This window comes from Solea senegalensis, linkage group LG16 (assembly GCF_019176455.1).
Source record: "Solea senegalensis isolate Sse05_10M linkage group LG16, IFAPA_SoseM_1, whole genome shotgun sequence".
NCBI classification, from domain to species: domain Eukaryota; kingdom Metazoa; phylum Chordata; class Actinopteri; order Pleuronectiformes; family Soleidae; genus Solea; species Solea senegalensis.
The window spans coordinates 5,286,366-5,309,856 of record NC_058036.1 but is presented as its reverse complement, the minus strand read 5'-3'; the positions used below and the strand labels follow the sequence as shown (position 1 = coordinate 5,309,856).

Sequence of the window (23,491 nt, the reverse complement as noted above, 5' to 3'; positions counted from 1 at the left end):
TGTGTTGTACCCAGGAAATAGGGTACATCGTCCACATATACATGGATATATCTGTGTGCGCGTGTTTGAAGAACAGTGGCATCTCGATGCGTTTAATGACTCCATGCTCTTGTAAACCAGTATCCAAAGGGTAAAAGCATAAATCCTGCTCTTTTTTTTTTTCCTTTTTATTAGATTCCATCTGAACCACATTGAAGCTGACAGTATATCCAAGAACAACCTCAGGCTAGTCCCGTTAACAGCCCTGCCTTGTACTGTGATAGGCCAAGCCATTAAAATCATAAATAGAGAGGTTCTAATGAAATATCAATTAGGCTGTAAGAGAAGGCCAACGCTACATTTATGAGGACAGAGCTCATTAAGAGGACTACTGGCAAAGCTCTATGAGATCATTTTGTGATAATCCAATTAGTCCACAATGGATGTCTTCTGCTCAAGGAATCTTTGTTATTGGAGTAAAGTTTCACTGCACTGGGGATTAATAAATCTCAGAAGCTCTTAAAGATCAATTATGGTGTATAAATGGAGGCTGAAATCATAATTATTTCTTAATAATCATCGATTGTTAGCGAGCGATATCGCCCGCTCCTGTCGCGTGTATTATTCCGATGGACTTCCATGATTTCGGTTTCTTCTTTCACTTCTGTGTAGCTCATATTTGTCCATGCTTACTCTTGCCATGGGAGATGATTTTGATAGTGTTGACTCTGGGAATATAATCATCTCTGCAATTTTTGATATTTCAGCACTTGGCTGGGCAGACAATAAGCGAACATCTATTTTTAATCATCCTTGTTTTTTCCCCCTCGCTCGCTGACCTTCAGCCCGTGAAAATTCAACTCAATAATTCAGTATGCTCTGCATTTCCTCCTCTTCGCTACCAACACACATATTAACAGACACACACACGCGCACACATGAACACACATGATGGGTTCACGGCTGTGTGATATATGGATTGTGATTGTTGCTTGTGGGGAATGTGTTTTTCGTCTGACAGCTGACTTGTATATGCCCCTGCATTTTGTTTTCGATTACATTTACTTTCCTTTCCATGATTTTATCCTTTTTATCTCCCTAGGCTGGGGTGCTGGCTACCAGCAACTGTAAGCACATAAATCCCATTTCTCTTTTTTCCCAGTGCAAGGACTAGAGAGTTGATCTAATTGACTTGAATATGAAAACATGCATTGCATCTTTTGTCTTTACAGCGTTTTTTCTTACGCTATACACATCTAGGGCATTAGATGACACTCTTCAATTTATAATCACTGATTCATCATATTCACTTGAATATGATGCACCGCACACCAGAGACCTTTTCATCAGTTAACCCTTTAACACCCAAGCCTTTTTTTTTGCTTATTTTAAACATAAAAGTGCCTGAAAATGTCCTGTGAGTAAGTGCCTTTGCACATTTTTCATGAATAACTTTCAATATCTGGAAGCTATTTACAATTTACTGCATGTTAAAATAGTGTATTAACAATTTAAAATGAAGAAAACCACTTCATTTAAAGAAATCCACTGCAGTTGTTCATGAGCACCAGATTTTACGTGTTATATTTTAAAATTGATCAGTATAAAACATCTTTTTGTACTGCGCCGTCTTTGTCCATGTCTGATTTCTGTCTCATTGAACACCCGAGCGTCCCCGACCTCCAGAACACACAAGCGCAGCGATCTACCTCCACTTCCTGTTAATCTATCACCGACATCACTGTGACTCACCGTCATTTCATTTCATTTCAGAAAAAAAAACACTGAGATCACACACTGTCAATCCAATATGATTCATCCATGACATGCTGTCACGGGAATAATGACCGCAACCGCTGAGACAACAGTGTGTCTAAGGTTCCGTTTGGACACAAAAGAGTAGTATTGTGAGGGATGAATGTGGCGTTCTTCTTTGTTCTCTCAGTACGCTGATATAGAGTATTGTGATACTGCAGTAATGTCTGTGGATTTGCAGCCCCCCTGTGCCTGCCGTGCTTTCACATGTTTATACAAAGTGTTACATGAATCCACTAAAACAAAAGATTGAATTCAACACTTTGTTATTGTCTTCTGGAACTGCAAATCAAAACTCTCGAAGCAAGACGGCACCTTGTTACACGCATGCCTGTGCTGGGGTGAAACTTAATGAAAAGGTGTTTTGTACACAGCACACATTGGCAGCTGCTGAATGAAAATGAAGGCCGTTTTTTCGTAGTCTTTGGTGGAATATATTATCTGAATAAGCACGTTCGCAAAGACGCAGATGCATTCGTACGCCGCTAAAGTAAACTCCTGTGCTTTGAATGTGCATCTCGGAGGCAACTTTGTTGCATAATTGATGGTGTGGGATGAGCTTCCTGTTTGTGCAGGGGGTGGGGGGACTGAATCCTGGTGGTAGATTTACATTATGGTTGCTGTATTCAAAAATGCTCCCTCAGCAAACACGCCTGCCCGTGACTGGCACGTTGACTGCCACACCATCAGAAGTTTACTCTGACATAAAACTGTCACTTTCAGCCGTGTGTCTTTAAAAAGCTGACATTTAGTCAGCTATTGCTACTCGGGTATATTTATAAAATAATATCCCAGATAAAAATCTGTGTGGGGGTCTTGAACCTCTGAGTTCACAAGACTTGAATACCCATCTCTTGTGGTGTACCGGGCTTTTTAAAGGTCCATGAATATAAATTACAGCTTAGATGAAATTTACAGTCGTGGTCATGGTTCTAAAACTTCATGAAGAGCATGTCAGTGTCTTGCTTTTTATGTGGCGTATATTACCTTAAAGGTGGGATTTCCTTTGCTAGAGGGAAAAAAAATTGCCATTTCTTAATTAAACAACGAAATAAAAATCCAGGACTTGTTTTAACAAAGTTTGAACGTACAGCAGCCTGTATATGTTGCGTTAATCATATCTCTGATTAATACACTGAGTGTCTGGGTTTCTGTCGTCATTGTATATTCGCAGCTCAAGCCGTGACATTTAGAGACATCTTTGAAATTTACAGGACCAACCGTGAAACGCCAGCAGACATTTGTGGAAGCGAGAGGAGATTTGACAGTTCATTCTCCACAGTGATGGTGTGCAGAGGGTCCGTCGCCCTTATTTCCTCTCTCATCTGGATTCAGTCAATAACAATTTAAGCTCTATCAATAATTCCCTCTTGGCTTGAGATCACTTCTCATTAAAATCCATAGTGACAGAGAAAATATTTAAGGTGGAATTAGTTGGGGTTTTTTTTTGTTGTTGTAGGTTTCAGCCAGTGTTTGTTGGAATTGTGCTTGTAACCAGAGGTTTGCTGACCTGGCGGTGCCCCTGAGCAAGGCAACCGGTCGCCATTGCCTGGGTGCAGATAAGTGCTGCTCACTGCTCCTGTGCCCGGCTTGTGTGTGTTCACTACTGTTGTGTAATAAGGATGGGTTAAATAATTATTATACAGAGCTCAATAAATGTTTTAAGACACTCATTTAATCATTTGTGGACTTAAATCCTCCACAATATGTAAAAATGTGGCTTCACAGGCTAATATAAAAACAACATCACTTCAATCCCAATGCACTTTGTTACAATTTATGTTTGATGTACAAAAAAATACATATTTATATAGATTTATTTGCCAACAGTAACGGCCGTAGACTGGGTGTTATACTAGAAAGAAATGAGCCCCAAAGGAATAGTGACTCGTTGGTCGATGACATTGCTGATCTTCCTCCAGGAGGTTAGCCAGTCTGAAAGCATGAAAGCCCTCAGTCATCATCGTTGTGAGGTTCACTGCCGTACGCATCTACAGTAAGGGCTGCCAAATGAAATGGCTGAGACAATGTTATCTGAAATTGCACTTAGGCTCGGTGCATGAGAGTTCCCACTATCATGGGGTCGAGATGGGATTGACCCTGAGAGATACACCGAGCAGTAATTATGTGTCTTTATCAGGTCCAGGCAGCCCTGATGCTTTGAAAAAGTCATCTGGGCTATGTCCTTGTCATTGCTGGTAACACTGGTCCAGAAGTGCCATGCCAGCCCAGCTCTATGGCACTGCAACCACCACAATGTTTTTTTGGGGGGGGGTTTTGTAGACTGTCAGATCAATGATGCATAAGAGATGGCACAGTTTAATGATATTATAGGTTATACACTAGTTTATATAGCATGTTGTGTTGAAATATTTTTTCCATCCACAAAATATATCTATATATAAATATGCAGTATATATAGTTCTGTATAATTTATACTGTCAGATGTGCCTACATTTAAATTAAAATTTCCATGTGTTAGACATTGTTGGAAAGCTCAGAAACTACACTTTTGGAATCTGTAAATAACTAAAAATGCCTCTCAGGAGACTTGTTCCTGGTTATTCCAAGGCTGCGCACATATATATGTAGATGCCAAGTTGAATTGACATTTTAGTGCCCTTAATGTCATTTCTATAACATCCATCTATAACATCTGTAACTTTCCCACAGTACCAGTGGCCAAAAACACTTTTCCACAACAAAGTCACCTCACATCTTTTAAAATACCAATAGGAGTACTTTTTTTGAAGTGCATCTTAATAGAGCTTATGTCCGTCGCACACAGTCACTGACTGAACCACGTCTGAATGATATTCAGATCACTGAGGATTCGGCTTTGGCTCGTAGGGCAGAGGAAAGGAAAGGAAACTAGCGGTTGCAGCTCACTCTTGATGAGTTGAGCAGGATGTGTTGCTGGAAAAATGACATCATCCACAGTCCCTTGTGAATACACTGACACACATTCACACCATTTAAAATCAACAATAGATAAGAACAATGCAGAAGTGGTCCTGCACTAAAGCCTAGTTTTGCAAAGTATTTTGAATGTTCAACAAGAGTTCATGTATATGATTCTTTTCTGTTTTGCTGCAGATAATTTTTCCTCCTCATTATTTAACCTCATCAGGATCTGAGCAAAGACGACGCAACCTACTTAACGGTAAACAGTAGCTACTGAGAACAAACGGATCATCTGTTGATACCCAGACTGTGATGTCATGATAATGTGTCAAGATGTAAACTGTTTGAAATGCAGGAAGGAAACAAAGCCCTATTTAGTTCACGCTCATTCTCCATCACACGCCTCAAACCACATGGGTTTCATCTTGTGCATAGTAGCACTTCTCAAATTACTGATGGATTTGAAAAAAAGCACAACCATTCTCTTGGATAGATTAGTTGTGTAATAACCTCGCTTTACCCCCGAGTATCAGCTGAGTGCAAAGACACCATTGAGATCAACTTAAGCATGATTAGGCTATGAGCAGCCAGTCTTTTTCATAACTGGTTTGAGGGTCTCATTCCACTCCAGCTTGTCTTTGAGATAATGTCCTATTTAATTAGAAATTGGTGATATCACATTGTTTTTTAATGAGAAGAGCACTTTAGCATAGCACACGAGGCATCAGAGAATCATACACAAGAAGGATAATGGCTGCATGCAAGGGCTTCAGGGATTCAGATGAGATGCATTTTCAATCAACTGCTCTTTATTTCCTATTCGCCGTTATTCGCCGTTCTCAAAATGCTTTTGTCCGGAATGTCTTAACATGGGGAAAAAGGGAAAAGGAGCATTTTATGTGCGATTTTGTGCGGTGGACATATTAAACTCCCGGGTTTACTTTATTTCAGACCTGCTGTAATGTCTCTTCAATATTTTCTTTTGTCTTATGTGTACACACGTTTGTTCAGTCGATAATACTGTATCTCGCCCTTGTACAATCTCCTTTGTTCTGTCCAGGGCACATCAGCAGGGTGGGATCGAAATGCAAATGCATTTGTTGGCTTGGGGAAAACATGGAAAGAGAGCACTGAGCCATGAAAGCTGGTGGTGCAAGTTTTTAGCAGGCTTCGAATTCCTCTGCCAGCTTTGTGATTCGCTTAGGGGCTTTGACCTTTTACCGTGTCACCGCCATAAGAAATGTCTCTCATAGTGCAGGGGCCCATGCAAATTCCCCAAAAGAAAAATACCCAAACTATTTCAGTGTTTTCACCACCAGCGAAAAAAATGTGTGTGTCCAGCCCCTGGTTAAAGACCAGTAAACAAACTGTTAAGGGGGTGAAGTTAAAGGTTGGTATATGCATCTCTGACTGACGATGCATCTCAGTTAACAAGGTCATTTAATGACAAAGGTTAACGTATGATGTATTTGTGGAGCAAAGGCTAATTTATTATACAAATACCTTGCATGCACGCGCTGAGTATTCCAACTGTTGTGGCATAAACATTCAATCAATCTTTATTTATTTATTTACTGTATACGACACTTTCCATACAGATAAAGTTGGATTCCAGTTTGCAGGTCTTTTGCAAACCACTGCACCGTTACATTTCTAAGAATTTAATTAAGTGCAAAATGTGCTTTTTGACTTCACTTGGCAAGAATTAAGAGAACATGAGAAGATCAGAATATACTTCAAAAATATTAAAAACAACAAAATAAGTTATTTACTCATTTCTGGACCATATGGCTATTTCAGTAAAGTAATTGGATGCAGCTATAGTCGGCCCAAATGACACAACTGAACCTTTTTACCTGCAGATCTCACACAGTCAGTTTTACACTTGGCTATAATGTACCAGTTTAACAAATCTGATATAATATTATTATTATCATATATTATCATTGTGTTAGCGATGGAAAAAGCTATAAACTATAGCCCGAATACATACACACATGTCAGTCTTATCTGTCTTTATACCCAACATTAGGCAATATGGTAATTGAAATTGAACATTTCTGTATACAAGCAGAGCTGAAATCCACAAATTCCACACAAACAAAAAACGACTGTGCCATTTTCTCCTAATATTTTAAAGAAAAGCTTTTGCGATGAGAGCAGGAAAGCGTGTTATATTCTCATGACGTAGAAGTGATTTGTACTTGCAGGTGTGAGATACTGATGCTGTCGACATATTGATAAGAATCCTGTCAACGTGTCAGAATGGTTGCTGCTAATAGGAACTGTGCTATCATCTCCGTAGCGCCCCACAGGCTCTAAAACCTCAGTGACAGCATTGTGACTTGAATAAGAAATGTCCTTGTGAGGAGCGTGGCTCGAGCCATCAAACTGGGATCTCTTGTAGTCACAGGCAGGGGATGGATGAATCAGGGCAGCGGCCCCCTAGGTGCTGACAGATACCCTGCTTTGCCCCTCGCCGCATTCGTGTGATTTGTCACCTCACTGACACCATTGTGCCATCATTTAGCGATGGAACAAAGTATGATTGACATGTGTCCTGGACAAAGACACAACGGGTGAAAATGCAAGAGAATGAGTGAAAGTGAGAAGGGCCATAATCTCCCACAGTGCAATTCAACTGCAGACACGTGTGATCATGAATTTTATCCTTAAAAATAACATTTTAGAGGTTCAATGTGTAAGTATTAGTAACATCTAAAGGTGAGACTGCAGATTGTAGCAAAAAAAGCTATTTTTTTATTTATTTTAAAGTAATTATACACCTATTTAATCATACTTACACTATGTGTGGAATATTCCATTTCCCTCCAAACGACAACATACAGTACATTATCTCAAGGCACTGTACATAGTAAGGCAGAAACCTTACAATATTCTAGAGAGGAGAAACCCAACATTTCACACTATAGACATCAGCGGATGTGCAGTCATCTGCCTCGGCCAGTTGGGGTGAAAGGAAAAATGGGGGACACAGGAGAGGTGGGGGAAAATTTTAAAATTATATAGTATTATATAAAATAATACTATGATGACATTACCACTACTACTACTAATCATAATAATAACAATAATTGTGCAACTTTGTGCACTCTGACCCCATTAATACAGCCTGTTTCATCCTGTATGCAGCATTTATTGTAAATTTCTTATCTCTCTCACACACGAGTGATATCTTTGCTTCTAATCTAACCTATTAAACTGTTGAACTATCTCCTTAATGTTTTGGTTGTTTGCCGTCTTATTTTAACTTAATGTTCTCGTAAGTAGCCTGAGTGCTAGGCATTGTCTCCTCTGGTTTTGGCCTCTGCTCAGTAAAGTCCTTCTCCACTGGCCTGACACTACTGGCTCTGTTAAGATTAGATTTGAATTTATGAAGATTGCCTCACCTGGCACACTGCTGTAATCTATGCCGGTGTAGTAATTCACGTTTAGGCCCTCATTTCCAATGCGATCAAGAACGCCCATATTTCACCATGACAATGTAATCACAGGTCCACATTAAAAAGTCATTATTGTTTAAAATTGGGGGCCGGACTGAAAAAAAACACTGTCTATACCATAGCTGACTTCCCCATTCACACAGATGTTTACTCAAGAACAGAGGGCAGCGTGATTTAAGCACACGCTTACAACCTTATTGATCACACGGGGGGTTTGAACACACATACGCAGACACTCGGAGTAATATCATTGTCCACTGGACCCGCTTGTGCTTTTGTGCTGATTAGCTGGTAATCTGAGTAACAAGCTTTGATTCCTGCCGATTAACAGAGGGATAAGTGCACAACATGTTTGTTTCGATAGCGAAGACAAGCTATAATCCGTCTTCACTCCATTGCCCAGTGGTCTTAGAAGTGGAGTTTCTCATTCTGTTTTTCTGTGTTTAGCGCTGATAAAACCCCCACTTTTCTTAATGCTAGAGGTCGGGCTCTGTGGTTTATAAAGTAATGGATACAATTAAATAGACTCCCTTTTAAAACAGGCCTTTAGAGAAATTTATAGTTGTATTTTTGCAGTGGGTTGAGAGACAATTGCTTCATAATGGCCCTTGTTTTCCAGTTATTAACTCTTACTAAATGTTTTTCCTCTGAGTCCTGAATCCCATTCCATAACATTTTGAAGAGTAAAGCCTCTTTATCTTGATTTCATTGCATGGCAGAAGGAAGAGGGGAGTCATTTCTTCACTGTGAGCCGGGATAAGTCCTCAGGCAGAGTGTGATACACTTGACTGCTCTGTGCACAAGACTAGCTTTGATCCTGACCCTGGAGGTCCTCGTCCCTGACTCTCTTTCAGCAACAAGGTAAAATTAAAGAACAAAAAGAAACGGTGGGCTCATCTCATGTGATCTCGATATCATCTTTCATGTTTGGTAATCAAGCCTTGGGGAGATACTGTGATACTAGCACAGAATAACTAGCACCAAAGAAATGGGGATCAAAAGGTAGTTGTACATATATATATATATATATTTTTCTTTTTCTGCATTTGAATGCATTGTCTTACCTCACACTGACCTCATCAGGATGCATTCGTCGGTGAACCACTATTGACCTCAATCTCCACAGAGACTTTAATCAGCATGATTTCAGTAAGGATCAATAATGTTTTTTTCAGGTCTCACACTTTTCATTTTCACTTTTTTTCCCCTTCAAAAATCAATACGTTGCATGATGTTTTCTTCCGCTACCACTTCCCCACTGCCACACCAGTGTAGGACATAGGCTCCATTCAGCTTTACTCTTTCCCATCTAGGTGTCAAGTGAAGTGATTTCATCTTCTCTTTTGTGCAGGTTTTCCTTCCGCACAGAATATTAAACACGGCGCACGGAGCTTTATATTGCATGCAGAACATTCAAAGAGAAAAGTGGTGTATGAAGTCATCTCTCACACAGCCTTTGCCGCTCTTTGATTCATTTAAATCGGTTTAAACATAAAACCGTGTCTACTGGATTATAGATGTATTATTTCTGCAATGTGGTGCCCATGAAATGCATACCCAGCCCCAGATCAGTGGGGATCGCCCAGCCTTTGTTGGTGCTGAAGCTTTGTTTTCCTCTAGATTTATGATTGTTGTGGGGAGTTGGCAGGAGCTTGTGTGATTACTGCTTACACACTGATTTATACCTCACTTTTAATTATCTGAGGGGGTCTGCAGCTTGCCACTGCCAATACATCTCTTCTTTTGGGACCAAGCAGGAGGAAAGGAGCCATCTCTGGTTTCCATTCCACCCATTCTGTCAGACTCAGGCCTCCAATGGGGATCCACTGCGCTTCTGGCAGTGTCTGTCTTCGCCAGAGAAGACCAGACCGAGTTCTCTGACTTTCACATCCAGTGTGTGATCGGAAAGAGTCATGTAATTCTTAACGCACACTCCCCAATGGCCTATAAATCACATCTTTTGAGAGTCACACAAATAATTTATTTGAGCTTTTTTTTATGCAGTCCTGAACTGTGATAATATCAGGCATGTCTCATTTCTGCAACAGGCTAATGACTTTCTTTCCCTTAGTATTCACGGTTCATATTAAATGCGTAGGGCTTCGCCCACGACTGGGGCTGGTTGATCTCCTGCCCACGGATCTGTCATTTCTTTCCTCTGGGAGCTAGAGCTCCTGTGTAGGATTTGACAATTATATACTTTAGTGTAATATAGTTTAGGGTGCCATTTAGTCTTTGTAACAAGATGTCCATTATGGAATAAAAACATAAAACATAACAAGTATGCTAAATAATAAGCATTGTTCATTCAATTTGTTCCAGCAAATTAAATCCTCCTTAACTCTGTGACCTGAATATTTAATATGGATACATATGCTGGATTAAGATTAATGTTATGCATGTATGGTAAAACTGCTATCTCCTTCTTTAAACCACAATTATATTATTAGTTCTCCATAACTCTGTGAAGCCGCACTATGGTTTTATACCCATAACTTAACATGAATGGGTTATTGGCTTAATTGCAGACAAGGTTTGACCCTGTTTGAAAAGCAAACAGACCTAATCTAATTACCTTATGTCCACCTTGAATTTTGAATAGTGAAAATGGATGCTTTTTTTTTTAATAATTGAAGTAATGTATCTAATAATCATACAGTATAGCTTAACCTCTGCTTACAGGGGGGTGTCTTGGATTTAAGGAGGGTCAATTTCAAGCAGGACTGTTTTGTCTTTCCTAATTATATTTAATGTCTGTCATTAAACCATCCCTTGGGAGAGGGATTGAGTCCTCTGTCTGTTTGAGCCTCGTACCAGCAGCCTGTGGACTCCCCACTAATGCTCCCATAGGCCAATAGGCCTGCTGTGTGGTAACCCCTCCTACGAACAAGACATGACCACTTTTTCCCCATCATATCATGAGGTGAAAGTTTGTAAAGAAATCCAGATTTTTATCAATTTAATATGCAAGTCTCACAATCTGTCATGCAGTGTCATTCATTTTTAAGTCGTTCAGACTGAGGGGAGGATACGTGGATATGAGGATGGCACTGGTCAGAGTGAGTCGTGGATCTTTCAACGTCACGCACATCATCCACATGGACAGTTTCTCTCGATTCCATTTCTTTTTCTTTTCAGTACGCCTGTCTTGTCGCCTCAATCCACTTCAGTCTGATTCAAAATGTTATAGCTGTAAATCAATGATAGGCAGACCACCTGATTAGATTAGTGTGCAGGGCTCTGTTGTGTGAGCAGGTGTGGCATCGGAGGTTCTCTTGTGCACACCCTCCACATGGGGGATTGTAATGAGATTAGTTAAGCCTGCAGGACCTCATGCGAGATGTGGTGATCAGATTAGCAAGGACGACAGTGTAACTTTTAGAGGGCTGTGACTATGGAAACTCTCAACACACCAGTGAAGCTGATTTTTTTTTTTGCTTCTATCACAATGCACAAAGCCTATAAGCAGCGACCTTCATCTCATTTAACAGGTATCAGAGTTTCTGGCCCTCTATATCTTTAAAAGTGAGACTCGGTGTGCATATAGAGGTGTGTGGTGAAGGTAGTGGGCATGAGGGGATCGCTGTTGTCACATTGATAGATTAGTTCACTCATTGCTAGCTCCAGTGATTAGGTCAGCGGCACAAGAGACACCAAGACGTCTGCTGCGAAATGCTGATGCTGGAGTTACTTACAAAATATGAGCCACTGAATCAGTGTCAGGCAAAGCTCCACATGTTCACAAAGCTTCAGTGAACAATGTAACGCTCGCTCTTTAGAGATGTTGAGAGAACCGGGGAGGTTTGTTTAAACAGTGAAGTCACACAATTAAATTTAACCAGTTCTGTAGGACCATGTTTTGGTCATCACGCCACAAAAGGTACGAAAGAGGTGGCAAATACAAGTGCACACACACACACACGCTTCTTTTCTCTCTCTGTAAGTGAGAACAGTGAAACAAAGACACATGCACATCAGACCGCTCAGCTCTCACAGTGTGATTCTCTCTCACAATCGTGCAACTCCCCTCTTCTCAGTGCAGCCCACTTTCATTTGTTCAGTAGTGAATCCTCTGGCTGTTAAACTGAAGGATTGCTTGTTGCTTGTCAAGCTTTTATCTTTTGCTCTGATTCATTTTCATTTCCTACCGTGAAAGGGAGGATGCAGCGGCATCCCCTGCCATTATTTTGTCCAAGACGAGCCAATCTCACTGCGGAATCCGCAGACATATCATCTCCTTTGAGTCGTCCCTCTATTTCTCAGAGACATTGCAACATTACTGCTTCTAAAGGAGATGATTCCACTCGAATTTTATGGACTGTTCCAGTTAGAGTGATGAGTCAGGTGACCACATAGTAATGACGTCCATGAAACGCAAGCCACTGGGTTTAACAATTCATAAATGTGATTACAGACAAAAACTGTTCATTTCTGTCTTATTATGGCACCAGAAATTGCACCTCATTGTTTTCCATAATAACCTAATTTTCTTTTTCCTAAGTAGCTTGTCTTCTTCACTTAAAGGACGTTCTTCTTCACATGGCCATTTCCCGTCTTTGCTGTTTTATTCTTAATGAAAGAGCAACTGTGACTATTGGAGATGTCTAAATGTCTTATGAGACTCTCTGTCATTAGAAATATTTACTTTACTGCTCCCACTTGCATACTATGCACGTGAAGACTGCAACCTCCTATAGACCATACTATAGATCGAAATGTATTATTTGAGGCATTTCATTGCCATAATAAAAATAAATCATTTGCATTGTGCCTTGTAAAATGCAGCTCAGAGTGCTTAACCATTCGAAAATTAAAACGATAATGGAATATCGTGGGCGAACCCTCTTGAATCTTACAAATATTTCATTTCATGGATGCCATTTTGGCAAAAAACGGAGCCAATCACAAATGGGTGTTTTCACCTGGAGCGCAGGAGGTGGATTTAACACCATGATAAGTGAGAAGCAACGTCTAACGTCTTTTGTTTATACACGCGTCCACCGCTCTAGCCGCCAAAGAGCAGCTGTCTTTCGATTCGGCTGAGCTCCCCCGAGCAAAAGTCGTTAGACACCACGACAAGAAAGCCATCGATCCTCGAAAACTACAACAAGCGTGTTTGTTGACGACATTTCTGTCGCTCTGTACAGATCGTCTGGATCATTGGTTGTAAGTCTATCCAATTGTGTACAGAGGCGTTTGGATCTACGTCCGTTGGTCACGCCACTTGGAAGTGGGAGATGACTACACTCGTCTATCAAATGATATTACGGTTAGAAAGTATGTTTTGATTCTTAAAACAACCAATAAAAGGGGGGGAAAAAAAATACAGAATTTGAAAAGATGTTGGTTGCTGCATAGTCATCAGTCAAGCTCTCTATTCTCGTGCTGGTGTTTCCGTGCAGTCCATAACACCGTCGCAGACATTAACTCTCCCGGACAGAAAACAAAAGGATGTGGATGTAGTAGCGCCACCGCTGCAGAATCATAAAGATAAGAGCATGGGTGTTTCTTCTGCTGTCAAGCCATGTGCCACCGTGTTGGCTTTTGTCTGAACATAGACACACTCCTTTTAAATGGATGCCTTTTATGGGCCGTGTCACAGAGATATACACTTCTATTTCGTGTGATTGCTGTTGCCTGCTGGGCAGTTATCATGCTATTGTCACTGTTACATTGGTGGAACTAATGGACCTGATAGTGTGTTTGCCAAGCCCCATACATCTGAATACAATGCCAGTATGTGTAGGTTTATGTAGTTGTGACGTAGAGCTGCACGTGTTGAAGTGAAGTCATCTATGATGTATGAGGTATCGGAGAAAATAAAACCCTTTTCTTGAGTTTTGCAGAAATGCCTTGTATATTGTTTGCGATTGAATACTCGTAGATTTCAAGGACTCGCCCTGCATATTCAAAAGAAGACTTGTCTGCCCTCTGCTGCCTAGACAATAATTTGGAAATTAGAAATGCCACTGTAATGTACCTGATAGTATTCAGCACTATGTTCTCTAAAATGTCAGAAAATCCAATTAACCCAACAGGTGCAGCAGATGCAGCAGTGGGTGTATCGCAGTGTGTGTTTTTTCCTCTTGTCTTGTTTTGTCCTCCCTCAGAGACTCTAAAAGACTATATCTATAACTGAACACACTATTTAACTTATTTGCAATTAGATTTGTTTTGTTTGCACCATTTCTTCCTACCAGCATCTGTAGCTGCTGCTGGAGCCAATTACCCAAAAAGGTGCATAACACAAATGTGTGTGTGTGTGTGTCTGTGTGCTTGTGTGTGAGATCGTTCTCATCCTGGGGCTGCCATTCTCTGGGGAACTCCCAGGAAATTACACCTTGGTCTCACATCATTCCATCTTCCTGGAGCCTGTTGAGTTGCCCACTTCCTCACCCACTCCCCCGCTGCAGCTGACACACTTACTCTGCCACTATATAGCGCGCCGAAAATGTTACAGCAGCCCAGTTTTTGAAAAGCCATTTCATTTTTTTTTCCCCACTCTTGTCTGGGACTTGCAGTAATGGGTTCATCTCACTCCGCAAGGTTCCATCAGTAAGACACATTCAGACTGGCCTTCTGCGACCTCAGACAGGGGATGCTATTATGACAGGCCTAATGCCCTCCTCAACTGCACTGCCAAACTGCTTTTAGCCAGACTGAGCGCCGGGCTGTGCTATATATAAACACCATGAGGTTCTCCCTTCAATGCTTTCTTGGCTGAATTTTAATAATGACATCATTGCAAGTCTAAAGGCTGTCACACGTATAAAAGCCGACACTTCAATGATTTCTTAAAAGCAACAAAACTGAAACCATCTCCAGAAAGAGCTAAATGACAGAAGTCATTCAAGATTATACAAACTTAGACTCAAGATAGACTTGACATGGAGCTGTGTGATCATGTAAGGTACGGTGCAGCAGAATGGTATTAAGCCGATGGAAGCTGAGGATCAGGAGTGTAGATCATGTTTAACTGAGGACTGGTGCGGTTTCTTTTTTTTGCGTTTTAGGGTCTGTTCTCCGATAAAAGTTAATCAGGCAGGAGGCATGCAACAAAGACTTGAAAGATGAATAGTTGGCTTTGGTGAACCCTGTTCTGCCTCAGAGATGAATTCCTTCTCATGCTACAGCAACGCAGAAGAAATGAGACACTTGATACAAATTGTGCACGATGTTCCAATCCAGAAAGAAATTGTGTGTGTGTTTTTGTGTGTGTGTGTGTGTGTGACTAAATCTGTTGATGGAAGCTTTTGAGAGCTTGTTCCCACAGGAAACTGCATGTGCTCTGGTACAAAATTCAGTTGGACAGACTGTTCAACCATAACATGTTTGTTAAATAGTTTACTGTTGAACTCCCTGATGTGGTCTGACGACCTGTGCAGCGCAAAATCTCCGAGCTACAAACCAACAATGATCTCAAAGTGCAATCACCGTGAGTTTCCAAAGCCATGGGCATTTTATGGAAATGAAGTCCTTGCAAGAATGGAAGGTAGAGACTACCTTATGCATCATCTCAAATAACAATAAAAGTCAAGTAAATGTGTTTCATTGTTAATGAGTTCATACCTTCTTCTTCTTCAATATGGTCTGTATTGGACTTTCATGATAAGGTAGTGAAGCACTGAAATGACACCAGGAAGCAGCATGTGGCAAGAATACATCCTCCATAATAAAACCAATATTGCAAGATAATTATCATGGATTTTTACAATGTGCTCGCTGCATTTCTCCTGCAGGGGGAAACTGTCGAGTGTTTGCAGATGAATTTTTTTTTTTTTTATTAGCTCACAGTAAAACACTGCCTTACTGTTTTAGAAGTAATGCAATAGCCTAGCTTTATAGTCTCGGGAACCTGCAATAAAAAAATGAATGCATCACTGATTGCATACTAATGCAATGTGCAACATAATGCATACTGTGCAGTATGTTGGTTGATATTTTATATTTGAGATATAACGCATGTCTAGATGGGCTCACAGTTTTTATGATGACCTGTGACGGCATCAAATAATCCCTTGCTTTGTAAAAATAGACACCATATATATGCTAACAACTAACAAATGCAGATAAATTAAACTTGTGTTCTGTCATTTGAATGTGACTGAATATTTGATACATTTTCTTTCCACTTTTATCAAAGTGTCACATATGATTGTCTTCAGGACATAATACAGCGCATCATGACACGTATATACTGTATATACGAGCGTTATTCTTGTTGACTTTATTCATATGTGACTGGAGAGTGACGGCAATGATGTGAGCAACAGGGGGATTGAGACATTAAGGTTCCTGAGCTGCATTAAAACCCGAATTACTGCTATGCATCATTTTCAGCCGAATGAAAAAGACTTCTTATCCTGAGGAATGTCCCTAAAACGCATGTTAAGCCAACTACAGGGCAGTTGTGGCTATTTATTTGAACCTTTATAGCAGATACAAATCCACTGCCAGCTGTTTACAGCCAGTAACATGTTTCGCCTCAGTTGAATTTACTGCGGGGAAGGTAATGCTGTAGTAGTCCTAGTACATTTCACCTCAGTACTGCGTAACAGCAGTACTCTCCCACATTCACAGGAGCAGCAGTTAGATTCTTTGACTGCCCCTTTGCAGCCTGTCATAATGAGCCATGGTTGAGCAGGTGGGATTGTCCCACCATGAAGATGTATGCATTAGGAAACTGTAAATCCTCCACCGCCCTTCCATTTGTTTACGCCTCCTGTTTCCCGCCAAACAAACTACTAGATTTCCCATGAGGGCTCCCGGCCCCCACACAGCGTCCTCAGTGGACATGCTTTATGGGTGTCACAGAGATGAAAACAGTTAAAACGCCATTCTTAAAGAGGTGTGTTTGCACGGAGGGGCTGAGTGAGACTTAGATTCAGCTCCGTTATGTGCACAAAACAAAGGCCGTGCCGTAAATCAGCGTGTCGATCGTGCCCCTCATTCTTTTGAATAAAGGTTCCGATTCATTTCGTGTGACGAGCGATCGCACTGTAAAATGTATTTTAATCCATCTCCAGATTCATGCATCAAAACCGACAACAGAGAGAAGCAGACGGTGGAGCTACTGCATGGTGGGGACAGAAACCAGTACGCACAAAGAGCAGGTAGATATTTTACCTTTACACCATATAATCATGACTATTTATTGTCAAATTATGCCAAGAGTTGCCATCCCAGCTGGATTTTGTTAATTAAGTGCCCTGCGATGTCAGCACGAGCTTCTCATTTCAGTATTGTACGCCGATTTGATGACTCTTGCTCCTGGCCAAAAGTTACGAGTACCTCATCAGGTATCCAGAGGTTGTGCCTTGACAGGTGTTTATTTCAAGAGATGGTTTAACTGGAGCTGAATGTAATCTGAACCATGTGCAAATGTGTATGAGTCTGCACCTAATATTTAAGTTTTATGTCTCCATGCCAGAATGTTTTATTAGCATGGCGCCTCACAGACGAGTTGACATATTTCACTCGTGAAGGACGTGACCCTGGTTGTTTATTTCCCATGATGAAATTGTCCAGAGGTTGATGACTTTATAAATAAACAGTTCAGTAGCTGTTGGCTTCTGGTGACCGACGTCATTATTGTTGTGTAATCATCACCGTGCAGACATGGCTGCCTAGGTCTGGTCCTTTTCTATTGTAACACTTCAGAGAGGACTAAGAACACCGCCTCTGTTGTTTTCTCTCCCGTGGGAATTACACCATAAACAGTTAATCTGCATTGTCTTAAATTAAAGATATCAGGTATGATTTGGGGGCGTCATTGTCACCTCTTCCTGAAATCTGATCTACGCCCTCGTTCCCTCTCCTCAGGTAAAATATGATGCTGCTTAGGCTTCTCAATTTATCAGTTTTATATACAGTCCTGACTCAACAGCTACAAGGCACACATCAGAAATTCAAATACCTACCGTGACGAGAGGACGCATCACCAGGGCCTCACAAATCCAGTTACGCTTAGTAAGCAGACCTGGTCATGCAGAATGTAATGTCATTTACTGACAATTAATGGGCATTGTGTAGCCGCTGCTCTCTGTTAACACCAGAACAGCGGAAAACCGGGATGTAACAGAAGCAGGATGTCTGGCTGCAACTGCTTTCATTAGTGATTTTTTTTCTTTTTTCTTGTTCCTTCATAGATTTAGAAAATCCATTTTTACAGTGACATCAACATGCCATTATCATTATCTGAAAATGTTGTCATAAGTACATTAAATGTAGGGTTCAAGAGTGCACGGTGTGCAATAATTTAATTCCGTGAGTGTATATTATGTAAAATTATCAGTACCTGACTGTACCGCGGTCATAATGTAGACTACTGTCTTAATTAAGCACTATATGCTCTGTTTTCTACTTCACGCCACCTTGCCATGCTTTGTCAGCACAATTTACACCCTATGGATCCACTATGGACAATCCATAAAGTCTGCCCTGCTCATGCACGCACATCTGTTAGAAACGGTGTTGCAAAGGGACAAATTAAGGGCCAAGCAAACACAGATCTATAAACATATTATGTCCTGTTGTTAATGGAAATGTCATCAGCAGAAGTCTCACAGCTCTATTGAGCGATGAGCCAATTTTCCTGACTCTCTCTAAACCACTCGCATGTAAAACGACTGGAAAAGCGCGTACAGTAGAGCCGCCAGTTCACCGCCAAAATCAAAACGACCACATTTTCCAGCCAATTAATTTTAAAAGCCTCTCATTCCACTTTTGAATGAGCTAAGGTAAAAAAATAAATAAATAAAAAAGGAATGCGAGGGTAGAAAGTGGAGAGCGTCTCTTGGAGGATGAATAACGACACATAAACATTTACTCTGTGGAGTCGGTCCCTGCTGGACACACCGGCCTGCTCTGCTCTTCTGCAGTCATCCACCCCTCCACACGTAGATTGACCGTGACACTAACCAGAGCTGCTCCTGAGGAAGCAGCACCACTCAGTCATGCTCATGTCTGTGAATGTGGGAACGCCATGGCCTGTAATTGTATCATCTGCGTTTCTTTAAATCTCAGAGACTGTTAGTGTCAACACACGTTACAGCCTGTTAGAAGTCAGTCGAGGACTGATTTCATCCTTCCACAATCGCGAGAGACTGTACTCGTATGCCTCGATGAATACTGAGGGTATATTTAAATTAAAATTTGAATCAAAATTGAAAACTGCAGGCTCCAGAAAACCACATTCAACCCCAAAAAACACTCTCACACAATCAAGTGAAAAATTGTACACCCACAGCTTAAAGTGAAACGCTCTCACACATACAGGTGAGGTGTGAAAGCATTTCAGTGCTGTGTCAGTGCTGAAGCTGTGCATGTGCGGATGTCATTTTTCTGCTGTTTTTGTGAGGTTATAGGTTAAGCATATAGTTTGTGAATTATTTTTGCATTAATTTGTGTGTGATATGCAATATTGAGTGTATTTTATTGCAAATATTTTGACAGTATTGAGCTAAAGTATTAGTTAATGCAATGTTTGTGTCCATTTCCAATGATATAAAACAGAGAAAAAGAATTTGTCAAGTTATTTGTTTGTAAGTTATTATTCTTTTGAGATGCCGTCCACATTTCTCCTGTTGTTTGCACTTCTAATGAGAAAACAGCCAAAGTGTGATGTTAAGAACATAAGCAGCCTTTTCATCATACAAATTCAGTGCACATTTTAATGTGGTATCACACAGTTGTAGCCGTAGTAGTTTTTTGTGTGGCTCAGTTTTGACTCCTAGTAGAGAAAACTGATAACAGGTGAGGTTGCTGTGGTTCTGCTGTCTGAAGCTGCTCATTTGTCTTTGACTCATACTGAAGCAATAGCTGCTGCCCTTTTGTGTTGGAAGCGTCTCAACCTTATTATTTTCTCAGTCAGTCACCCTGAATGGGATTTCACCTCTGAAATGAAGTCGTTTAGGGCGAGTGACCCACAAACACACACACACACACACACCTGCATGAGTTACGCATGAAATGATGAGCAGCAACACGGCCTGTGAGGCCACTTTACTCACAGTTGACACGTGGTCCATTTCGAATGGACCACTTGACTAGACTGATAGCAGTTGGCATGGCAACCTCATGTAAGGTGACTGCCGTGTGGTCAAGACATTTGTATTTTGAGTTTTAACTGAGCACATTGTTAGCGAGACATCAGGACAGAGTAAATGTGGTGAGTTAAATTTCTCCCCTCCCTATTGAGAAATGGGAAAAAAACAAGAAGCCTGCTGATAATGATCGTGTGTGCATTGTGAGTGTAAAGTGGTGTCTATAAAAGGATGTGTTATGATACGAGGATACATTAGGATATCTCACTTCAGAATCAGCAATCAGCTGCTAGTGTCCTCCGCCATTATGGCTCATAAGAATTTAAAATGACCCAGCCAGAGGCAGGATCAGAGCAGAGAACAAGTGCGTTTAAATCTGTAATAGATCAGGGAGAATTGGAGAATGCGTAGTGAGCGGATGACGGTTCTATAACCAGCAGTTATGTCTGACTGGCTGTCACTGGTGACTTACGTTATTACTATATTATTATTACAGTAATTTAACAGTAAGAGGTCAATTAGGGCAGCCTGTAGCCAAGTGTAGAGGGAACTTGGCTTGTAACTGGAAGGTTGCCGGTTCAAGTCCCCACCAGTTCCAAAGGGCTGGGGTACCCCTGAGCAAAGTACCCAACCCCCATTGCTCCCCGGGCGCTACTCAATGTGGCAGCCCACTGCTCCTAATTCTAGGATGGGTGAAAATGCAGAGAATAATTTCCCTCAGGGGATTAATAAAGTATCTAAAATTAAAAAAAAAAATTCAGGCTTGAAGACAACAGATTCAGAGAGATTCTTAAAGGATATATAGAGTTTCTGCCTTAAATCTAAGGTCTTACAGTATATTAAGGTCCAGGCTTCAAGTGCATGCAGATCATCTATGTTGTGATTTGACATGATTTGATATATCAGCATCAATAAACCCAGACTAAATGCTCTAATGTTAATTTTTTGTCACATGGAGTTATCGACCTATCAACTGTGTCACATCTTAATCTATCTTGTTTCACGTGTGATTACTGGAAAGTGTAAGTAGTGAGTACAACTCATTGGACCTGATTTTGCACTGGTTTACTGAAACAAGTGTCTGAGAATGTTCATGTCCACGTGTTGTCCATTAGGGGGTGCCAGAGTGGAGTATAAGATTCTGAACCATCCATAGATGCTGCACATGTGGCCTACCCCATAATAAGCTATTCTTAATTAATTGAATTTAACACACTGTGAGAGACATTATTTGTCACAAACAAATCAAGGAGCTTCACATTTGCTGAGTGTGCATACTGCATGTGACCCTTTCACAATTAGATGACACTAAAACACTCCCGCAGCTGTAATTGTACAGAATCTATGGTGGCTGTAAGGTGTTTTAGTCTATAAATATATATCTATATATATATATATAGATATATAAATATATATATCGAAGAAAAATTGTTTATTTTTCCTGGAATGACAACCTATGGAATGCCAATGTTTAGAAATCATAAAGAGTCCGGGATAATGTATAGGTGTGTCATAGTATAAGCTGGGAGATTTGCATTCCTCTGTTTACTTGGACAGTGTTCAGTAAAAGTCACTGGGTCAGATAATTGAGTAAAAGGAGACAGATGGTGGCAGCATTTACTGCTGATTACATGGAGGTCATAAACTGCCTCTCAGTAGCTGCGGGTGTGAGGTCCAAGCGTATTAAACTGACAGAGCCTGAATCTTGGAGAAGGCTGCAGCTGCACCAGCAGGAGCGTGGATGGGCTTCAACTATAAACTATACAAACTTCAACTGCAATTCAAACTTAAGTAAGTCCAGTTTTACGTCTGTAGATGTGAGTGCTGTTCTCCATCAGTATACATGTATGTAGCTGCTGATCTCGATGGCGTTTTGTACCAAGCAGAATACTTGATTTTCTCCTCACATCATTGATGCAAGCGAGGGACAATCGCCGCCGTCACTCACACAGAGTGAAATGTTCCATACCAGACACCTCTAGGCCACAGGGGCACTGCATTGAGTGGCTGTATGTGCACGATGCAAGAAATATAAATAGTTTATGCTGATTTAGGGCTATGCGCAGTGTAGTGAGATTGCACGAGGACATGAGAGAGGCAATGTACCTCTGCAAAACTGCTGGACAATGCAAAATGCATCCTTCTAACAAATGCTTCTCTGAATCATCCACGATCCTAGAAATAAGTCAAGACGTGGCACATGCAAATATCCACAAACTATCAATATGCAGCTTTTCAGAATAAATGAAAAAACAACAACATTTATTTCAACCAGAAAGTTATTGTAATTATCAGTATGTTGTGATGTACTCACACCTTCTCATTGAAGAACACAATAAAACAAAAAAACAGTAATCCTAATTCAATAAAGTGGGGTTTACTGCATGATTAGCCAGCTGATGTTAGGTTTATATCTGTGAAATAACTGGTCTCCTTTGCATTCTGTTGTAGGTTCCATTCATTCCCATTAGTCTGGTGTATCGGCTTCCCTGAGAGTGGTGTCCGTGGACAGCGTTTACTGATCATACTGATGTACTTGTCTGCCAACTCCACAAGACGGGCAATCAATATTCCAACTAAAGGTAGATTTCCATTCTTAAACTGCAGACGATTGTACATCAGTCAGTATCTTTGTCAAAACGACGGCCACTATATGTGCATGAGGGTGTAAGCAAATGATCTATACAGCTGTGTCGCTCAAGCAAGTCCAATAAGTCCATCATATATATCTATAGTATAATATTAGATAAGAAAAGAGGACATTTAACATGCAAATCTTCACCTCAGCAAATATGATTTCCACACCATACACTTTGAATTTGTCTTATAGGAAAACAAACGTTTTACCAACCACATTAATAAATGTTAGCTCTAAGATCCTGGAAATAAGTGTATTGTTTTCATATCAATCCAATCCAACTTTATTTATAAAACAACAGCTGAAACAAAGTGCTGTATATCAGAGATAAATAAGACAAATAAAATATAAAAATGAACATAATAGAACAGTAAAATACTGTAGAAAGTATAGATACAACATAAATGAACAAGTCATACAATAACATAAAAAAAACATCTCATACTGGGTCGAAAGCCAAAGAGTAAAAATGGGTTTTAAGATATCAGATATGAAATGTCTTCCATGTAATAGTTGTTTTGCTATTATTTATTCATGTGTTTGTTGATTAGTTCTTTAATTCAATATGACCAAAACCAATTACTTACAAAGGTCATTTATATGTTTTATACTGTGTCTTCATTGGCCTCTAAATACTAGTGTTTTGT

General features: G+C 40.5%; 1 protein-coding gene across 3 annotated transcripts in view; it reads left to right on the top strand.

The window, feature by feature from the left end:
• lg16h14orf180 (linkage group 16 C14orf180 homolog) overlaps positions 1–23,491 on the top strand; it is a 94,472-nt gene that overhangs the window by 57,442 nt on the left and 13,539 nt on the right. For 2 of the 3 annotated variants that reach the window (XM_044047637.1, XM_044047639.1), the window contains exons 4-5: positions 17,189–17,275; positions 22,658–22,788. The gene's annotated coding sequence lies outside the window, so the exon portion shown is untranslated. Of the gene's footprint in view, positions 1–17,188; positions 17,276–20,302; positions 20,332–22,657; positions 22,789–23,491 lie in introns of those variants that run through there. The other variant, XM_044047638.1, reaches the window with a different exon arrangement.